The 18,811-nt window shown below is 38.5% G+C and overlaps 1 protein-coding gene across 13 annotated transcripts in view; it reads right to left on the bottom strand.

The window, feature by feature from the left end:
• Positions 1–18,811, bottom strand: part of LPP (LIM domain containing preferred translocation partner in lipoma) — a 637,427-nt gene that overhangs the window by 348,900 nt on the left and 269,716 nt on the right. The window lies entirely within an intron of this gene.

Below are 18,811 nucleotides of genomic sequence, written 5' to 3'. Positions count from 1 at the left end.
AGAGGGATTGGATACATTTAGCTAGACAAGGGAAGTGCCTGGGGTGGTGGATTAAATGAAATATAAAGACTTGGTGCTTGCCTTCAGTAAAGTTGCAATCAACTTGAGGAGGAATAAACTGTGTACACAAGTAAGGATAGTACAAGACACGATTTATTAAGATGGACAAACAAACTCTTCTGAAAGTAAGGATAAAGGAAAGCTCATGTCCAGGTGGAGGAACAAGGAAGGCCTTATTAAAGCACTTAAATGGCCCCCGAACATTATGATGTAGACAGTAAGTCTACTGTAGGCAGAAAAACAGGGGAATAAAAGCATACAGAATAAAGAACAACTTACAATATAGCATAATATAGGAATGTATAATAACACTAATGGGTTATAAAAGTTAGAGCAGTGATGAAAATCACCTTTTAAGTGTGTCGCGTATCTAGCAAAGAGTTTGAATTTTATCATGTGTGCAGTGGGGATCCACCAAGCATTTCTGAGAAGGGAACACTTAGATGCCATATGATTTACTAAAGACTGATCTAAAAGTACATGCAGGACAGATTAGGAGAAACTGGAGTAAGAAACATCTGGTTTGGAAATATATATACAATCCAGGCAGGAAGTAATGAGGGTTTAGGATATCAAGAACCCCAGGCATCGCTGACCATCAAGAGCAGCACCACTGAAGTTAGAGTTGTTGGGAGAGCACACCTCGTCCCTGAGACCTGAGGTGTAGACATTTATCCAAGAGCTCTAAGGGGTATGGTATGGAAACTTTTTCAATACTCTCTGTAAGAAATTCTAGTAGGAAAAGGAAACTCCCATTTTTTTTAAACTTTTCTCTATTTGTCCTTCTCCTTTTAAAAATATTTTAGATACGTTGAGGAAATGTTCTCTATAAATAGAGGATAAGTAAATTTTCCTTGTATTTCAGCTGTTTGACACTTACTGGTAGGGAAAGAGTCTCTGTCACTCAATGAATTGCTTTCGGATAGGACCAAAACATCACAACTTAGGTCTTCAGAAAAAGAAGAGTCTACATTGCACAGTGCAAGGATGCTGAGCTGGACTGGTTGTTCTGATACACCTTTGAGATGGTTCATTGGGCTCCATTTGCCTTACAAATAACAGTCTTAGAACTGGAATCATAGCTAATGGCTGTCAAGTACAGCTCCCAGCCATATTCACACCACCAAGCAAACATTATCTGTAGAGTACTCTGCTTTTGGGACTCTAACAATGCACCAGGCACTGTGCTTAGATCGTTCATAGGCTACCTCTTATTCCTACAACAACTCTCTGTGCTGATGGTTCTCAAACTTTAGAGTTCATCAGGATCTCAGGAAGGTCTTTGCAACACAGATTGCTGGGTCTTACCCCAAAGCTCCCGATTCAGTAGGTCTCGGGGGAGACCGATAATTTGCATTTCCAATAAATTCCCAGGTGATGTTGACACTATTGGTCCTGGCACCACACTTTGAGAACCACTGCATTAAGCAAAGTACTGTATCATACCTATTTTAGACCCCATACGATTAGAAAGGGTCAATTATTTATGTCATATAGAAACATTTGTACTTCTCTTACCCTCTGGGTATGCACATCTGGAGACATATTTTGTCCATATCCCTATTAGGATTATAAGTCCCATAAACCTTTATCAACTTTACCCAATAGTTCTAAGCATTGTCTACATATTATAATCACCAAGGAAGCTTATCTAAAAATGCTGATGCCAAACTTCATCTCAAACCAATTTAGTCAGGATCTTGGGATGAAGGAAAGGGAGTGAGAGGAGGAGTCAGATGCCAGTATTCCTTTAAAACCCAGGTAATTCTAATGCGCAGCCACAATTGAGCAACTCATTTGGCCTTCATTTGGTCAAATACTGCACTAAAAAATATTTAACATCTGTTACTAAAAAAAACTGTCACCCAGTTTCTTTTCTGCCTTTACAAGTCATAGCGTAGGAGAAGAATGCTCACAAGAAGATCTCAAGTGATCAGTAAACGAGGTCCAGGTTGATGGAGACCTAACAAATTCTAGTGCACAGCCTAGTTTTCAGGTTGAAATGTTATATCTGGACCTATGTCATCTTCATACCCAATATAAATGAGGATTTGTGAGCACCTTATACTTCATCAGATTCTGTTATGTCTTAGAGAATTGTCAGGGCATTAAACAGTATCCGAACCGAATGAAATCTTAGACATCATATTATAAAGGCAAAAACAGGAGTCCCCAAAAGCCACAAGAATAGTCCAAATTCTCACAGCAAATTAGTTTTAGACTAAAAAGTACACTGCCTGTCTTTGAGGTCCCTTCCAATGATATTCTTCTTGACTCTATTTGTGTAATAAAAATTAAACATAGTGAGGCACAGGTTGACGACAATCCTAGGAGAGTGAAAAGGAATAGAAAAGGAAAATGGAATGTATTTTTTTAAAGAAATAACTTGAAAACAACATGAATATAAATTCTAGGTAAGATTATATATTCTAGGTAAGATTAGGCAGATTTTTAAATGTTGTAATGATAACCTCATAATAATTATCTGCTTTATTTTCATCAGTTATGAAGTTAGACCAAAGTTTTCCATTTTTCAAGCTCAACCATCATAGGATACCTGCTGCATTCTTTTGAGTGGAGTTCACACTTTAAAATGATGTGGAGGAATGGGTAAATGTCTAAAAAACAGACACACACACGATAAAGGACAGAAAATGGGAACTTTAGAGGAAAGCATAATGACTTAAGATAGTTGGAATGAAAAACTCTTAACAACTGTCGTAAACCAGACTAAGAACTATTGTGAGAACTCACACTATAGCTCACCATTTTAATAGGCAAGAAAAAAAAGAAAAATGTTAATAAGTTGGAGTAAAAATAAGTTCAGCTTAAGAGAGAAGGCAAAACTTCAATTTTTAAGGAAGATGGCAAAATGGAAGGTACAAAATATGCGTGCGTGTGTGGCAGGGGTAGGGGACGTGGGGAGGAGATCCTTTCCATTCTAGAATTTTTAAAACAGTCAAAGAGCATCTGGCTTAGATGGCTAGGTGGTGACCCTCCTTGAGAAAAGCATCTGAGCTTTTCAGCTGCAGTGCCTTCCAACTAGCAAGTCTGAGCTGCAGAGCTTCACATCATGGCATGTCCTGTCCTCTCTGCTCGCCAGGGAAATCCCAACGCAACTCTCAGACCATGTGAATTACAGGGGCATTGAATAAAGCAAGCAGGCAGCCAAAAAAGAACACACCATCAGACAATTGGGGCAGCGCGGTGGTACAGAAAATCTAAGATGGAAACATCTGGTGTTAGAAGAAGGGGAGTGGCCACAGACACATGCCTACAAACCTGGCTCCCACCTTGCCCTTTCCTCACCATCCAAAGCCTATCAACATGTGGAATACATTCATCCCTCAGTCCCCAGGTAACAGGGCTTACTCAAAGTTACACAGGTAATAAAATACAGAGCTGGAAATGGATCCTCACTCTGCCTTGGAGAGAAGCTACGAAGATCTCACTTAATTTGTTCCAAATCATTCAGCTAGGATTCAAAGGCCTTTTGTTTTGCGTCAGAGGTAGCACCATGAGGCAGTTAAAGGGTGAGTGGTCAAATAAAGTATTACATGCCAGATTCCCAAACACTACTTTATGCCAATTTACTTCAGAAAATAGCCTGTTACGTATATTCCTAACTTGAAAAGAGAGTGAAGAAAAACTCCCAAGGAGTTTTCCCAAGGTACCCCCTTCTAGCATAAGGTGGCATTGAGAAGCAGATGTGGCTACCTGGCAGCAGCTGAGTTATCACCACTATACTTATCCTAGCAACATGAGTAGGGAATATATGCACAGCGTCTACCTGAAGGCAGAGCTTGTTTATCCTTTCCTGACATAAGGGCTTCTATGAGAAGGAAAAAATAACAAGAATTTACCAGCAAAGAAGGTGATGTTACTGTTTGTGCATAATTGTAGTGAAAAACATAAGGGAGTAATTAAACTCAGATCATCAATAAAGTCTGGATTCATTTTCTATGGTTAAAAAATAAATAAATAAACTAACTAATTAATTAATTAAAAAACAAAGCATAATTCTCTTTCTTTTTCATCCAAATATCCATGTAAACCTATACCCATTTGAGGGATTTAGATAGTAGCCCTTTGTGCTCTTACACAGTTCTATCATAGCCTCTTTAATACCTGATTGCATTTACTGTTTAGGGTCACTCTCTCCTGGTTAGAACTGAAGCTTCTAAGGAGTGGAGCCCAATCACAATTTATCTTTATATTCCCACCACCTGGCATAAGGTTTGGGCCATGGGTCACTCTCAGTAAATGTAGTTGAATAACTAACTAAATAAAAAGCCATTTAATCACTCAATTGATGTTTTTAAAAAATGACCTGACGCCTCAGATTCTTTTCAAACGTCAGTGGGCAAATCAACAGAGGGATCCAGATAAACTGCAGCCTCTGATTTGCTGCGTCTTGGGGAAGGCCTGAGATCCGGCATTTCTAACACGCTCCCAGGAATGTGACGCAGATCCATGGACTGCACATGGAGTGGCATGGCTCTAGGGTTCTTCTGGCTGACAGTTGCTGCTTCTCCAGCTTCCTTATGTGGAGAATTTTTGGTAGTTTAAGGAAAATCTAAACTTTGAGGTAAGTATAAACAAAATCACTTAGGGGATCCTCAAATTAAGAATTTAAATTATGTAGTCAAAAGAGCTTAGGTTGAAACATACAGATACAGACACACTCACACAAAGGTGAAAACAATTAATCATGATAACTAAATCATAAGCTTCAAGAAAAGACACCACTCATTTGCATTATTAGTAACTAATAGAGAAAGGAAATGTGTTCGAAAGAAAACAGTACAAAATTTCAAACCCAAAAACTACACAAACCCCAGCTCTTCCCTTTACTTCACAAAAGGCAATGCTACCATCTCAGGTTCCGTTTCCCTCACCTATTGAATGAGGATAACAGTATCCACTTCAGTGTCACTCTGCAGATCAAAGCAGCTAAAACAGACTTTGGCTCTTTTCTGACCACAGCCCAGAGTGAAGAAATCACCTTTTCAATCATGATGCTATACTACTATCTGGACATCTATAAGGACATGTATATCTGAAACACGGGATTCATGAACCCATACTTACAAACTCGCGTTGACATTTTCTATGTTATATCTATTTATTTTAAAAATGTTGGTTGTGACCCACTAAAGTGATTGCAACCCATAAATGAGGCTCAATCCACAGTTTGAACATTACTGAGTTAAACTGTATAAAAGTGATTTGTGTAATGTCTACATGACAGATGACAATTCTTTCTTTTCACTAATGAAAAAGTGGGCAACTGAGTCTAAACCTGACCACTTAGTAGAGGAGACCAAATCTGAGAAGGTGAAGCTCTCTGAAAAAAGTTGAGTAAAAGGAGCAAGCAAGAAGATGAATCAAATATAACAGAAATAACAATCTCCATAAGGTGACTGAGTTATGTCACAGCTATAGCATTCTCCTCATAGATGACAGGCAATTTAAACCAGCTAATGGAACCAAGTACTTAAGTACCAAGTACTTAAACCAAGTAACTGATGACTTTATTTACAATTGCACCCTCAACTTCATCTTCAGTATACATGAAAACACAAGTGCCACCAAGAAAACTGCACCAGAAAGCATGATGGTTGAAATATTTTAAAACTGAAGCACTCAGATTTAGGAAAGCATGTATAATGTTATCATTTGTGTGAAAACATATATACATCTATGCCTATATTATCATGGAGTATCTTTTGAATGGATTCCCAAGAAATTGTTAACAGCAAGTTGCCTCTAAGAAGCAGCTGACTTTTGCAACTGGAGAACAAGAGTGGAAGAGAAACTTACTTTTCATTATACAATTTTTTTACCCATCATATTTTACCCACTTATAATTTTAAAATAACACATATATATAAAACAAAAGAGAAATTTTCAGTACCTAGAAATGGGTCATCTGCAAATGTTAAGCTGAATATGGTTTTAAAAACCACCAGGAAATAGTAGGATATGGAAGAGGTCAAAAAGCCATTGCAGTAAAGCCCCATTCCATGCATCACCTCTCAGTCTTCTCAACCTATTTACTATCTATTTGTTCTTACCAAAAATATGAAAGGGATTGTCCTGATGTACTCAATGTGTTGTTCCTAGTAGAGACAGGACAAAAAGTCTGCTTATTCCTAGAGCTAAAGCCTGGGCAGCATCACTGTGTGACCACAGACTTCTGTCCTGGAGAGAGATTAAACACTCATGCAGCTATTAATAAAGCAGCTCCTGGATTCCCAGTTTGCTCCTATTCCTTGAGTATACAACCCCTTTGAGGACTCTCTGGGAGAACTGATAATTATCAGGGCAAGGCTGGGCAGTCCTGGTTCCCTGTTCTCATTGTCATCAAAATAGCAGCAACACACTCCTGCTTAAAGAACACATCTTCATCTGTAAGTGAGTAGATATGTGACTTTGACCAAGTAACTTCAATTCTTTAGTTCTCACACTAGATATTATTATACATTAGAAAATCAGCCTCTCTATTTTTCTTCCATTTTATTTCCTGCTGCTTAACTAAAAAACAAATTATTGATTCTGATTGTACTTAATTTTCTAAGCAATGCCATTTAAATGGAAGGAATAAGATTAAAAATAGTGACAAAACACAATATTGATGATGATATAGAAAAATCAGCATTCTTGTGTGTTACTCGTATATAAATAGGAGTGTTAAAGATAAAACTTTTCTCAAGGAAATTTGGCAACAGGTATCAAAAGCCTTATAAACATTTATAGTCTTTGATGCAGCAATACCACTTTTAAAAGAAGTAACTGAAGAATATACAGAGAAGCATGTGAAAGAATCTTCATCACAACAAAACATAATGGAAATAATCAGAATGTTCATCAATAACATATTGGTGAAAAAAAATCAGTTGCTGGGGTCAGCCTGGTGGCATAGTGGTTAACTTCACATGCTCTGCTTTGGTGGCCCAGGGTTCACAGGTTCGGATCCCACACGTGGACCTATCCACTGCTTGTCAAGCAATGTTATGGCAGCATCCCACATGCAAAACGGAGGAGGATTGGCACAGATGTTAGCTCAGGGACAATTTTCCTCAAGCTAAAAGAGGAAGATTGACAACAGCTGTTAGGGCCAATCTTTCTCACCACCAACAACAAAAAAATCAGTTGTAGTCAGTAACACACACAAATTGTGTAGTCATCAAAATGATGATGCTGATTTAGATCTGACACCTATTTATTCACTGTTTGAGTGTCTTCTATGTGTCAAGTATTATTCTAGACACCAGGGTAAAAATCAAGCAAACAAATATATAAAACAAACAAAAAGTGTTGGATTCATAGACTTTATCAGGAGGAGAAGAAAACTTGAAAAATTAAATTAGGCCCAGCCCCAGTGGCCTAGTGGTTAAGTTTGGCGACTCTGCTTCGGTGGCCCAGGTTTGGTTCCCTACACCGTTCTGTTAGTGGTCATGCTGTGCTGGCCGCCCACATACTGAAAAATAAGAGGAAGATTGTCATGGATGTTAGCTCAGAGCGAATCTTCCTCAGCAAAAAGTGATAATAATAATAAAAATAAATTAAACATTTAATATCAAATGGTGATAAGAACTATATGGAAATATAGAGTAAGGAAGGGGGAAGGGACTGTTAGGGTGGCAGTGGAATGTAACAATTTTAAACAGAAAGGTTGGGAAATGCCTCACTGATGTGGTATTTGAACAAAGACTTAAATCTAGTGAGGGAGTGAGTCATGGAGTATCTGGGAGAAGAACATGAAAAACTGCTTCTGACATATTATCGTGTGAGGAAAAAAGTGGGCTACTGAATAGGGTTTATAATATGGTCCTATTTTTATATAAACCTATATGTTAACAATGGTTGTCTATAGCTCATGGGATGGCAAGCGTTGGGTTTTTTTAATTCCTTCTCCTTTTGGTTTAATTGTTATACAATAAATGTGAATTACAGGCATGTATTTTTAAAAAATCAAAAGGAAGATATTTTGAAATGAATCGCAGAATCTACTCAAACCCAGTGTTTAATTTTAATGCACCACTATATTTACCCAAGCCAAAATGTAATGTCTCCGTCATCTTTCTAAATAACTTAGCTTGAAATGCTTTTTGAGATTCTCAAATTAAAAGCAAGAAGAATTATTATCCTAAAGCAGATGAAGTCGCCCTGATTTTCAAAGGGACAGTTTCAATCTACATTTAGCTAAAAGAGAATCCCTGGGTCTTCTTTGAGTTCAAAAGTGCTCATGTTTAACTGCACATAAATGGTCTGTATGAAGGTGGAACACCTCACAGCCTCACGTCTAAGCATACTGCATTTCTCCATCACATAGAGGTTTCCATTTGTTGAAAAAGGAATTCAACTTCTTAGTCAAAAACATTGAATGATTTTCAAATAATATGAAATTAGGAAGACAGTCTGGTTCTGCAAATGGACTAGAAACCAAATAGCATTTTTGAATCTACCAAGTGTCATTTGTCTTACAAAAACATAGTAATTGCTACCCAAACAACAAACCACACCATATATTTTGACTTCCAAAGATGGGCCTTCAAAATAAATAGGGCAATGAGTGAAGCCTAAGCATCAATCTTCTAGCAGCTATTCTAATATCTGCAGCCACAACACCAAAAAGTGAAATTTTCTCAGTTTAAAAGTGAAAGAAAAATAAACTATTCATGTTGTGGACAAAGAATGAGGCAACAGTCAAGAGAAACAAAAAATTTTGATTTACCACTGCAAAGGGAAGCTGGCAAACAAATATCAGTGTGCTGAGAGACTATTCCAAAAATACCCCTTTCCTTAGGGATGGGACATCACCCTGTGGTGGCCATTAAGGCCAGAAGCTTACCTTCCCTCCAAAACTGGTGATGAAGCTGAGGGAGTGTGGTTTCACAATAAAAACACTTTAAATCGCTCTTTTCACTTATTTCATCACTCCTCTGTCTGAAAAGAGTGAACTACCCTCACTTCCAATGACAACACATCGCTCCTTCCTGATTTAGCTCAAATATGGCATATCATGTGCTCTTTGCCTGTTTAATTGCACATCTATTGGTTTCTCCTACAAGACTATAAGTTCCTTGAGGGGAGATTATTTTACTAATCTCTACATAAAGCATATAGGAGATGCTTAATAGTAACAATATTATTATAAATTATTATTACAAATCAACATATTAAATCTATATTAAATACAAACACAAATCTATACTAAACTCTGAAAGAATGAGCATATGTATTTTTACCATGGACAACTTTGCCCCTTTCCAATTATCGACATAACGTCAAGACACTGCAGTACTGGTGGATCATAGATCCTGCATGATGTCACTAGTTGAAGAGTTAAGTTAATAATATCAATCTTAAAGAAGCCACCTCATTTTGCTGTTGTCATTGTTGTTTTTACACAATATATTACTCAGAGCATGTCTTCAAGACACAGGGACTGAGTCCTCATCCCTAAGTCACCACCTGGTAATGGGAGCATCTTACCTCCAGAAACATTGCAACCCTGTGTACTGTACTTGATCTTTCTTCTGCAATAAAAGATCTGTAGACAGGTCTTAAAAGCATCTATACCCCACAATCTATCTAGAAACCCCTTCAAATCCTCCAGGAATTTTGGAGAGGCAAATCTCTTCCCCCAAAAGGAGAGATGGGAATGGAAGAGCATCAGGGAAATGAAGGAAGGGGAAGGAGAGATGTCATATGGACAGAATCTCAAAATGTTAGTGCTTAAGGTGTTGAAACAAATCTGACTTTTAACCAAGGGTGTGCATCAGAATCTCATAGGGCATTATCTTCTACTACATATATCAGGCCCCACTTTAGAATTCTTAAATTGGAATCTTTGGGGTTGTGGGGCTGGCCCCAAGGCGTAGTGGTTAAGTTCACGCACTCCACTTCAGTGACCCAGGGTTAGTGGGTTTGGATCCCAGGTGCAGACCTGCACATCACTCATCAAGCCATGCTGTGGCAGCATCCCACATATAAAATAGAGGAAGATTGGCAAAGGATGCTAGCTTAGGGCCAATCTTCCTCACCAAACAAAAAATTTAAAAAAAAAAGAATCTTTGGGATTGGGAGCCAGACACAAACATCTTGGGAAGTTCCCTGGATAATTCTGACGTGTAGCGCTGGATAAGAGTCATTGACCTCCATGAAAAACAAAGTCAGACTGAGGAACTATCCTGGATTAAAGAAGACTAAAGAGACACAGCAACTAAATCCAAATTGTGATTCCAGATAGGATCATAGACCAGAACAGGGGTATTGAGACAATTGATGAAATCTGGATAAAGTCTATACACTAATAAGTAGTATTGTGTCAGTGTGTAATCACCTGGGTTTGGTAACAGTACTGTGATTATATAAGACATCAACATTGGGGGACACTAGATAAAAGCTAAATCCTTTACACCGTTTTTCAGTGTTTGTGCAAAGTCTGAAATGAGTTCAGAACAAAAAGTAAAACTTTATTTTTAAATTTTAAGGAAAAAAAAAGTCATTGGCCTAGTCCAATAACTGCACTTCATAGATGGAGAAATTTTCAACCAGTGTGGTAAAGAGAAACACATGGTGTAGAACCATATCAAGAAACCCACTGTGACCCCCATCTCCTACTTCTAGCTGAGGATACATTTACCACAGCACATGGCAAATTCAGTGTGAGAACTGGGACTTCTTAGGAAGGGGGAGGAAACTGGCTTTGCCCCTACAGCTTCAGAAGACTAGGAAGCACGGAAGAGGGTCTTACTATTTAGGAGATGGGAAAGTTGATCAGGAACACATGAAACATCTTCAATAAAATCCAGGCTGACGGCAGCATGGATAGGCCAGTAAGCCTAGCTTAAAGATCAGCAGCAATGAAATCCCATAAAGCTTCCTTTCCCCCACTGTTGGAGCCCATTCCCCTAATTCAGGAGACTCCTTGAGGATAAGAATGGCTACAGGAGCCCAGGGGCCTTCTGTGATTTCTCCAGTCTTCCTCTTTCATGCACAAATGACTTCGAATTCTTCGCACTGAGAAATTCTTGTTACTATTTATATAAAATGATGCCAACCATTACTCACTCTCCTTCAACCCTGCCATTTCATCCAGACTGAGGCTTAGGAAACGCATAAATGCTTTAAAAATAATCAAATAGAGACACTCATTTCATTGCAAGGTGGTTGTTTTTTGGCATGATTTTTTTTTTTTCTTTTCCAAAGGAATACTGGAGCTGACAGGTACTTGCTCTAAAAATTTACTTCACCACCTGCTAGCTGAAATATTGCTTTCCTGGATTTATATTGTATTAAAAGGTCACTGGCTGTTTAAGTCTTAAACAGTTTTAATCATACTAAAAGTCTCTTAACAGTAAGAAAAGGAAGCCCAGAACAAACAGCAGCAGGGACTCTAATTAAAAGGGCCAATTCATCTAATTTTATTTGGGGTTAATTATTCAGGATTCACTCTTTGATGTGTAAGGAATAGCAATTAGTAATTTTAGTGATTTGAGAATCATTGGAGGTGTAATCAGTTAAAATGAGTGAGTGTTTACAACACAAGATGGTGAATTAGTCTCTCTCAGCTGGAGAACAGGAACATTTGGCTTCAAGAGATCAAGGCTAAGGATTTCAGACCCTAGTAATAACAGTCACTTCAAAATAAAACACATGTCAGCAGCATCCAGCATTCTATTTACTCTTAGCTAAAACAAGGCACAGAAGCTTCACGTCATTACTTTCAACCAGATCTCCAACTTTTCTCGTCTCCAACCACTTCCCTCCATTTGGCTCTCGCACCATGGTAACCATAAATGCATTACATTAGAAAAGTAATTCTACATAGATATACCATTTATAAGCAACGTAAGACCCAAAATAATCAGAGTACTCATTTATGCCATGTCTGCATCTCTAATTGACGGCTGGGCATCTCCATCTGAATTTCTAGCTCATTGCTCAAAACTAAATTAGGGTACTCTAACCAACAGTTCTACTTACCTCCACTTGTGTCCTCTATTTTTCTACTTACTTCATTACAATTCTCCCAATCACAAAGTCTAAGAGAAAACTCTTTTTCTCTTTTTTTTGTCCCACCCATCCACACTGAATATAGAAAGCTATATTAAATTATTTCGAAATTTTCAAATCCATTTACTGCTCTGCATTTCTACAGCCACTAAAATATTTAATGCCCAGTTACCTCATCTCTAGACTTAAGAAATACTCTAAATGGTTTCCATAATTCCTAATCTAGTCCTTTCCAACTAATCTTATATACTGTTGCCAGATTAAAAACTTACATTGGCCCTCAAATAGCCAAAACAATCTTGAAAAAAGGACCTAGTTGGAGGATTCTCCCTTCCTGATTTCAAAACTCACCACAAAGTTACAGTAATCAAAACATCGTGGTGCTGGCATAAGGACAGACATAAAGAGCAACGACATAGAATAGAGAGCCCAGAAATAAACTCTCATATATATGGCCAATTAATTCCATGGCAACTGTGTTGGAGTTTGAGACAGTGATGGCTCGGGAATACTAGTGCTTGGTAAAGCCCCTGCTCCAGGCTTCCCAAGATCTGACAAGACCTCATCCTGGACAAGGATAATCCTGAAACAGGATGGGCCTCTTATGAGAAAATGGAGAGCAACTTAGAAGCTCAGTTCACCATATACCTCCCTAGCATGCTCTGGTGAGTATGCATTCTCTGAAATTACTGCTGCAAACAGGAGCTCTCAAAGTTTTGCACTTCAGAATATTCACTTTTGCTAAGCCACGTACCCAGTGATCTGCCTAACTAGCTTCCTTGACTCCAAGAATTTGCTCATTCCTTTCTCTCCATCAAGACGTCCCTTGCCACTATTTCTTCATATTGGAACCCAAGCTATTCTTGGAGGCCAAGGTCATCTGCCAACCCTATACATCCTTCCTCGCTGCCCCCAGACAAAGGCACCTTCCCAACGCTCACTCTCTGGAGCACTTCTGGAGCACATTCATGGTGCATCTTGTTGATAATACAGGAGCCATTTCCTTTACTGAACCTCGTGTTCCGTGAGGGCACACAGCATGTACGATTCATCACTCTAGCTCAATAGCATCTTTTCCCATGTTTCACAGAGATGAGATAGAGAAGAGTTAAGAAAGATTTGCCAAGCAGGTATATGCATGAATGGTTGACAACTACAAGTTGCATCCCAGCCAAATCAACTATTATTTAAAGGAAGAACTTGAGTGCCTATCACTCTCAAAATATGTGTATGTATGTGGGATGTGTGTGCGTGTGTGTGTGTGTGTGTGCGAGAGAGAGAGACAGTGAGAGAGAATGAAAGAGAGGTTGAAAGACTGAAAGAGACTCAAGTGAACATCCCCATGGGGATGATTTCTACAAACGGAACCTGCTCTTGACTTGATCAGTGACTCAGTTAGGTGACTTAGAGATAGATATATATAAAAATATCACTGTGGTATTAAAATACTTCACTTCCAGTCACATCTGAACCATTTACTAGCTGTGTGAACTTGGGCAAATTATGAAACTTCTGTGTCTCAATTCTTTATTAGTAAAATGAGAGTACCAGCACTTATCTTCTATGCCACCCAGGGTTCTATAGCCCCAGGTAGATAATTTTAAGAACACTTTTAAAACCACAAATGTCCTACACAAATATAAATTGTTTTTATTGTGATGTGATTATCTATGCAATGTGACCATAAACGTTTTCTTCATATTTAGAAACTCAAATACAAAGTGTAATTATTTACTGAGTATATTCTACACTCTTAACATGGTTCTTCATACAGTGGTTCCAAAGAGCTAAGGGTAAAGGCAGAGAGGGAAAGAAAGTGCAGGGTTGAGGGCATAAGAGTGTAACTAAAACAACAGCAAAATGAAGTCCTAGCAGCCAAATAAACAAATACTGTGCTCTCTCTGGAATGTTTAAAAATCTTGGAAAGGAACCATGGAAGGAGCCCTGAGGTGGCACTAACTTGGCACATCAAAAGCTCCTGCAACCGATTAACTCGGCATTTCCTCGGGTCTGGGAGTATTACTAGGTCAGTTTTTTTTTTTGAATGGACAAACTGTTCTTGAACAATTTGCAAGACATAAACAAGCATTGTGACAAATCAATCAAAGAGGTCAGTTTGATCCTGAAAATCCAGTGAAATAGCCAAGTCAAAACAACAACCACCACCACAACCAGGCAGTCAGACAAAAAAGATCCTCCCCAAATCCCAAAGCTCTTTGCTTAGTTCTGGATAGGTTCTTCTTGGCCCACTTTGAATCTATAAACCCACACTCCCACATTAACAACGGGCAAGACCCACATCAGTAGCAAACTTCAAAAGGCCTCCAAAATCTACTAGATGCTTATCATTTACGAACTCATGGTTTTTTTTTGAATTAGAATAGAGAATTTTAAAAATAATCACTTGAAAAATCAAGTTTTGTCTCTAGGGAGGCACTCCAAGAAAAGCCCCATTCCTTGTATTTCATTCACTCTGCTTTCTTCACTCCCTCAGATTAGGAAGTCATGTGACGGAAGTCCCAAATGCAAAGCTTGGTGACGTGTTCTGGGCAGAAATTCAGGCACCTTGTTATTTTAGCAGACCTGGTCTGGCTTCCCAAAGACATAATTTAGCTGAGGGAGGAACTCGTCTCCTCCTCCTGCTTCATTTGGCCAGCCGCCTCGGAAGGTCTTTCATTGCGGAGGGCAATGGATTTATTGCTCCCTTTTATTCCTCCAACGGTAGTTCCACTTCTCTGAGCTTCAAGTTCAGTGAGCTCAGCCTTGGCATTCAAAGTTTGCCTATGTCTCATCCTTAAGAGCATTTGTCTCAGGTACGTTTGCCAAGGACATGGTGGCAGTTCCCTTCCTGGCACTTGAGTCTGCAATATTATGTTTCTTCTTACAAACAGACCCATCCCATCACTTGCGTTACCTCTCCAAGTCCTACTGGTGCTTTCATGGTTTAACTGGCATTAATGGTACAACTTTAGAAACTCAAAAAGTCATCATATTAGAAGGGAATTAGAATGGAATAAGGAAGTCTGCAAGTCTACAGATCAGCAAACAATGGCAAAATCCAGCCCATCTCCTGTTTTTGTAAATAAAGTTTTACTGGAACACAGCTAAAGTCACTTTTACTTATCATCTTGTGCTGCTTTTGTGTTTTGTGGGTAGAAGTGAGTAGTTGAGACAAAGACCTTATGGCCAGTAACATTTAAAATATTTTCTATCTGGACTTACAGAAAAGTTTGCCATCCTTGGTCTAGTCCTTGAGCTCATTTTACAGATGAGAAGATTATGATTCAGTAAGCTTAAACAATGTTCCAAGGGTGTAAGTAAAATTTTCAAAGCACAATAACTAGGGCAGTGCTGGGCATATGGTGCATGCACACTGAGTAAATACTAGTTCTCTCCAGTGTCTGACAGGAAATTTTATGTTCGTTTAATGTGGAACAGCGCTAAGAGGATTCTTTTTTAAGACAATATTGTTGCCCTTGAGAAATTCATTGTCTAGAGGAGAGAAAAGACATATAAATAGATAATTTCAACATAGCGTTGTGTGTATGTTTTCTATTGTTGCTGCAACAAATTATCACAAATAGTTGTTTAAAACAACACAAATTTATTATCTTAAAGTTCTATACACAAGAAGGCTGTCATGGATATTGTGGGGTTAAAATCAAGGTGTCAGCAGGGTTGCATTCCCTACTAGAGTCTCTAAGAAGAGTTCACTCCCTTGGTTTTCCAGCATCTAGAGGTCACCTTCATTCCTAGTCTTGTGGCCCTCTTCCTCCATCTTCAAAACCAGCAAAGGCTATTGAGTGCTTTCTCATATCACATCACTCCACCATCCACTTCTACCATCTTTGTGGTAACAGTGGGCCCACCCAGATAATCTAGGAAAATTTCTCTATCTTAAGGTTACCTGATTAGCAACTTTCTTTAATTCCATCTTCAATCTTAATTCCCCTTTGTCCTGTAACCCAACATATCCACAGGTTCCAGAGATCAGGATGTGGACATTTTTGAGGGCAGAGGGAACAAATTATTGTGCTAACAACAAGTGCCATAAGAAGGGAAGAGTGCACAAAGTGGACTCAAAACATCAAAACAGGGGCAAAGCCAAGACAAGAGCCAAAGCTCTTTCATGGTACAAATTTTCTGGAGTTTCCCAGTTTTCTGAAAATTTCACCATATTTCAACAAATTTTTATTTTTATTTTTTTTATTGCAGTAACATTGGATTACAACATTATATAGCTTTCAGATGTACATCATAATATATTTCGAATTCTGTGTAGATTACATCATGTTCACCACCTAAAAACTAATTATAGTCCATCACCTCACATGTGAGCCTAATCACCCCTTTTGCCCTCCTCACCCTTCCCCTCTGGTAACCACCAATCCAATCTCTGTTGCTATGTGTTTGTTTGTCATTTTTATCTTGTACTTATGAGTGAGATCATACAGTATTTGACTTTCTCCCTCTGACTTATTTCACTTAGCATAATATCCTGAAGGTCCATCCATGTTGTCACAAATGGCCGGATTTCATCCTTTCTTATGGCTGAGTGGTATCCCATAAAGTATAAATACCACATCTTCTTTATCCATTCCTCCCTTGATAGGCTTCCAAGTCTTGGCTATTTCAACAAATTTTTAAATTCAAATATATTATTTAAATTAGTTCCATTTGGTTCCATACACATTGTTCTTTTCTTTTTGCAACTATCATCTTGATATCACATTTAAGAAAAGAAACACCCTGTTAGATATTACATTGAGGAGTTTTAGGAGCACGTTTGAGCTAGAATTTCAGCAAAACCAGTTACATACTCTCCCTGTGGGATTGCTTGTCTTAGGTCCATTTTGCCGATAAGGAAACTCAGAAAGACTAGGAACCCACCCACACAGACGACAGCTAAGACCTAGAGAAAGTGACTTCACCTCTCTGAACTTCACAAACAGAATAAAAAATGGTAGTGCAGCATTTTTGTGATGAGGTATATGGCAATGCCTTAAAAAGGGGATGATAAAATCTATTACACTGAGAAAAGTGAATGTTATGATTTAGCAAAAAGGTGGAGATATCTACAGCATATACTTGAAATGATGGAAACATTTGTTTTCAAGCATATTTAGCTCTTTAGACAAAAATATAACTGAGACTAAAAGACACACAAAAAAATGTGCCTTTACTGTTATTACGATCTGAAAGAAAAATTACAAGTTTGTTTAGAAAAATATGAAGAGTTTCACAGAAACATTAACAAAGGTATATCAATAGGACGGAGCTGCACTTACAAATGCTGAGGCATAACAGCGAAAACTGAAGAGAAATTGCCTGGTTTGAGAATGTACGAGTGCCAAATAACTAGAAGTATTCAAGTAGAGGCAAGAAGACGACTTGACATGAATATTATAAAGGAGATCCGAGCTTTATAAATCCAAGAAACCCAGTAAATGGCCTTTAAAAGCCCTTTCAACACGGATATGTTTATGATTCCAAGGCTCAAAGTACAAGGGCCAATTAATGGCAAAAAGAGACTCAGGATTCTTTTTAACAGGAATAGTCAGAAAATGTCCCTTGATGCCATGACACGACAGTTACCCTAACTGCAAGTAGGTGCTTACCAGGGAGAGCACATAAAAATAATTCTCTAGGCAAGACCAGGCAAAAAGCAACTTGTAATGTGGACAATACCTATGCCTGGCCTTGATTCCCATGTCTCACTGCCCCATTAAAAATGAAGCTATTTATATTCAGAATTTCCCAAAAAGTTATATTCTACTCAGTCTCAGGCCATAATTCTACGAAGGACAAATGAGTGCTCACGCAGCGGGGTGAAGGGGAGCACCTAGGCTGTTAATCCTTGCAAAGCCTACCCCCCAGGATTCTATCAACTTGCTTCACGGAAATAGCCTATTCCCTTTGACTTAATAGGTATATAAAGATCTGGCAGAAAGGTTTCAAAACATGTGAGAACTTTCTGACCTGGCCCTTGTTAACTGAGATGGAGTTGATGCAACAATATTTCTTAAATTAAGGTGTACACATTTCCACCCTTTACAATAAAAACCAAGGAAAATACCAAATTACCAAGACGGAAAATTCCCACCGAAAACAACTAGAGCTACCCAGAAGAGAAAAACAAGCCATTCAGTCACAGGAACTAAACACCCTCCTCTTAAGAGAAAAGGTACACACGTTCCCACGCAGAACCCTTTCCTTGTGAATAGAGCTAAAGGTGCAGGAAATAGTTTGATAGAGACATTATATTACTTAGACAAAAATGAACTGGATTATCTGTTTGTTTATTAGATTATGGCTTTAGGCACATTGTTCTTCGCTAAGAGCTCTTGACATGAGCCGACACACACATTCTTTGGAAGGAAGGCTTTTGTGAGAGTATTTTGTGGTACTTAGGCTCTTGAAAAGACTTGTGAAAGCCGTCACACCAGAGGATTAAACCCAATCTTTGGGGTCACCACATAAGAGAGTCCAGTTCACTTCACACAGCCTTAACCAGGACATGTGAGCTTTCTTGGACATAACACCAAATGGTTCCAACTCATTCACTGTGGAATTTCTCATGTTAATCCCCACCCACTCGTCTTAGTCACAAACCAAATACAAGATCCTAACTGCCCATGGATGAAAATGAAAGCAGAGTATTCCAGAAATGGAATTCAACTAGGTTTCATTTCTATCCGTCACTAAAGGGAAAGATATACTCTTG

The sequence above is a fragment of the Equus przewalskii genome, chromosome 18 (assembly GCF_037783145.1).
Source record: "Equus przewalskii isolate Varuska chromosome 18, EquPr2, whole genome shotgun sequence".
Lineage (NCBI taxonomy): Eukaryota > Metazoa > Chordata > Mammalia > Perissodactyla > Equidae > Equus > Equus przewalskii.
This window is presented reverse-complemented; position numbering and strand designations above follow the sequence as displayed.